This window comes from Piliocolobus tephrosceles, chromosome 13, assembly GCF_002776525.5.
Source record: "Piliocolobus tephrosceles isolate RC106 chromosome 13, ASM277652v3, whole genome shotgun sequence".
NCBI lineage: Eukaryota > Metazoa > Chordata > Mammalia > Primates > Cercopithecidae > Piliocolobus > Piliocolobus tephrosceles.
Window position 1 is genome coordinate 13,690,481 of NC_045446.1, and position 3,993 is coordinate 13,694,473.

Genomic DNA, 3,993 nt, shown 5'->3' on the forward strand with positions numbered 1-3,993 from the left:
ATGTCTGGTGTGGTCATTCCGCCTTCTAGATAACATCATGACAGATCTCCCCCATTTTCTCCTACAGCCAGACACTCCCAAGGACTGAACCAAATTCTTTTGGGGGGAACACCTCAAATCTGAAACACATAGTTACACTGCATTCTGTGAGAGTTAAACCATATTCAAAAATTGCTCTTTTGAATCATCTGATCCAGCACATGGCTTAAAAAGATGTGAACTGCATTCTAAAACCTGAATAAAAATCACCACATGGTGGCACCAGGTCAGTGTTTCTGCATGGAGACAGAGCCAGAACTGTTTCACAATCAATACAAAGTCATTTTTATTTTTAAATTAGCAATAAAATAATCAAGTTTACATTTTAAAAATACAAATAACAACAAAAACCTTCACATGTCGTATTCCAAACTGTAAGCCCCAGGCCTCAATGTAACAGGAGAGCAAAGGCCTTTAGTGATTTTGTCTCTTGTTGCTGGAGCCCATCCACTGTCTGACATCATAGCCATGGGCAAGAGGACATCCCCTTGGCTCTGTCTGAGTGCTGGACTGTGACCAGCAGTAAGTAGCCTTTGCAAAGGAAGCTAACGGACAGTGCCTGGATTAAGGGTGCTCACCCTATCCTAGAAAGCATTAAAGTCAAAGCTGAAAATATACACGGTACCCAAAATCAAGGAGACTGCCAGAGAACAGGAGGGGATCTAAGGGATTTACCACTGGGTTAGCACAGACACTACACTAGAAGATTTCCTGGCCACTGCTGCTGTTGCTTCCATGATAATTGAGTGAGATAAGAACCTGCCAAACTCATTAACCCAGTAGCAGGAAGAGCTACTGTGTAGCCTGTGGTGTTCCCCAACTGACTCAGCCCTCCAGATGAGACATCCTGTAGGCCACATGAATATCAAATTACTGAGGGATGCTCTCAGGACAAGCCTAGCATAGGCAGCAGGTGGGGAAGGGTGTCAAAAAATTATACTTTCTGTCTGCTAAGCAGAAGAACTTAATTGGGATCAATTTAGCTCACTCCAGAGTTCTCATTTTATTCTCCCAGTATTCATCCAGAAAACAAGTTTCTTGATGATAGGGGAAGATCACATTTCCATAGTGATTCATTTGCAGGTAAGCAAATGTCCTTTACCCAATTTTTATCCTGGCTCAAAGTTGGCTTTTTTTTTTTTTTTTTTGGTCATAATAGCTTCCATTTTTATTTCCTACTTCCTGACAGACACACACATATGTGTACATACATCTCATACACAATTAGAATACATCTGGAACACATGAGTGAATACACCAGTGTCATGAAATATTTCCAGAGCTTAGGATTCTAGCACCTTGTCCCTTGCCCAATTTAAAATCCCTGATTATTTGTGGCCCCAAGGCAATAGTTTCACAAAGCATCGCTTTCTAACAATGAACAGCCAGTTTCTAAGACTCAGACATGGAAACATATTCCATATCCTCAGCCTTTTGCAAAGCGTAACTTCAGATGACTGTATCATCCTGGTCCCTCCTTGAGTGAATATGAGAGATTATAACACAGAGAAAAATCAAAGTTGCCCCCCAAGCTGAACAACTAAGAGCTTAATTTAAGGCTGAATTTCAAACAAGTCAGCTCTTCAGACTAAAATGACATCTGCCAGTCCCCCATGTTTTCAGGACATAGGGACAACAAACAGGATTGGCATCCTGCCAGGTAGAAGACTCAGATCCAAGCCTTATTGTTGCCAAACTTAGAAGAATCCTTCTGCTTTGTTAAAGATACTCCCCTAAAAGAAAACATTGCAGTTTCTAGGAGAATACTCCATGAGGTAGAAAAATACAGCACCTTGGGAGGGTCTCACAAGAGCTTTCCCAGGTGCAAGGCATAATCTGACACCACAGGGAGGAAGGAGGCTGGGTAGTTCACACAGTCCAGGAGAAAAGGTACTTGAGAGCTGGTGGGGCAGGAGGAGGCTCTGAGGAGAACTCAGGGTCGCATCAGGTAGATCACATTCCCCCAGGGCTAGATTGTTAGCTGAGTCAGGTCCAAGGGTGGTCGCAAGGAAACAAAGGAACGGGTTGCACTCGCTCTCAGGAAGGCCATTCAGACTCCATTCTCATCTGAAGACAAGGGTGGCCACACCAGGCTGGAGTGAAATCAGTTTCTAGGAGGCAGGGAAAGGAGGAGCTGATCAATACACACGAAGAAGGCAAAGGGCAACAGAAGGAGTCAGCCACAAACCTAGAAGGTGGGGAGGAAAGACCAGCAATCACTATGAAACACACAAACCCAGGACAGAACCTGGAGTTAAATATCCTACTGTACAAAGGACAAAAAGCCCTACTATGAGAGGGAAAAAAAATAGAAAAGCCTCTAGGCCTTTTATAAGCCTTCTCACAGGCTGTCCACACCCAGGAAGACGTGGTGGGAAGGGACAATCCCTGGTGAAAACACCTGCTCTGCAGGTCCCACAGCAGCAGCACCACAAAGACAGGCTGCAGGAGCTGCTTTCGGGTTCTCCATCTTCATGAACTCCCTGCTGCCTCTCTTTTAGAAAGCAGAAGGGCACAATGAAAAGCACATGGATAAAGTTCAGGGGTCGCATTATGGTGGCTCCACCTTATGAGCTATGTAGCCTTGGGCAAGTTCCTTAACTTCATTGCTCTTTCCCCATCTGTAAAATGAGGATACTATGAACTTAGAGCAAGCAGCTGGCGCATTACTAGGAAATATAAACACCCCGTCTACCCTCCTGTTCAGAGACCTCTCCCCCTTGGGTGACATGGAGGAAAAGGGGAGTCCAGACCTAGGCAACACATCAGTTTTGACTTTATTAGGGAACATGGAATAAACTACAAAAAAAAAAGCGGCTTCACAACTGCTCAGCAATTTAGCAGGTTAAAGATACGTTAGTCAACCAAAAACAACATATTAATTAGTCTGCTCCTCTTTGAGGAGTTACGTCCTGAAAAATGATTCATACACCTTCTGAAGTCCTGGAATTAGGAATAGAAAGGGGCACCACGAATTTGCATATCACCTTTCATCCAAGGATATGGAAAAATCACAACTATTCTATCTTTTTAAAATTTCAACATCTATTTCAACCAGATTGTTCAGAGCCAAAACAAAATTTAAACTTCACATGCAAAAAAGTCAAGGGCTAGACTCCAGGTGCCAGAAAAAAGAGGGGGGGGAAAAAAATCAACAAACCACCTGTCTATGAGAGGTTGTTCATCTCACTGTTGCTTATCTTTCGAGATGAAGTTCGCTCAATGCTCTAATAAGCTGACTTTTAGATCCTCTGGTCACACGGAAGGAAGGAGGAATAGGAAGAGACACACTGAAACAAATATAAAAGGAAGGCACAGCTCTGGGTACTGACAGAGTATTATGTGCCAAGTCTTCAAAATGTTTATACCTCTTATCTCAGTAATCCAACTTATATGAGTTGATAATAAAGAGAAAATTTAAACGAGAAAAATATTAAATAAGGTCACACCGTTAGCTATAGCAAAATAACATAAACCTCCAACATTGTGAAAATGTTCAATATTTGAGAGTATGACCACAATCTCATATTGGAAATTAGATTTACAAAGAGATTTTAATGCTGTGGAGTGATGCTTATAATTTTGTAACTGGGTAAAAAACTATGGATAATATAGTCTGAACTATGTAAAACTATGTCTGAGTGTGTGAACATGCTACAAGGTTATCAGCAATAATATTAAAAGTTCATTAGTGGGCTGGGCGCGGTGGCTCAAGCCTGTAATCCTAGCACTTTGGGAGGCCGAGACGGGCGGATCACGAGGTCAGGAGATCGAGACCATCCTGACTAACACAGTGAAACCCCGTCTCTACTAAAAAATACAAAAAACTAGCCAGGCGTGGTGCTGAGTCCCAGCTACTCAGGAGGCTGAGGCAGGAGAATGGCGTGAACCCGGGAGGCGGAGCTTGCAGTGAGCTGAGATCCGGCCACTGCACTCCAGCCTGGGTGACAGAGC

The 3,993-nt window shown here is 43.2% G+C and overlaps 1 protein-coding gene across 2 annotated transcripts in view; it reads right to left on the reverse strand.

The window, feature by feature from the left end:
- Positions 1 to 300: 300 nt before the first annotated feature.
- Positions 301 to 3,993, reverse strand: part of STX3 (syntaxin 3) — a 46,426-nt gene continuing 42,733 nt past the window's right edge. The window contains exon 11 of one of the 2 annotated variants that reach the window (XM_023215518.2): positions 301 to 2,150. The gene's annotated coding sequence lies outside the window, so the exon portion shown is untranslated. Of the gene's footprint in view, positions 2,228 to 3,993 lie in introns of both variants that reach the window. The other variant, XM_023215519.2, reaches the window with a different exon arrangement.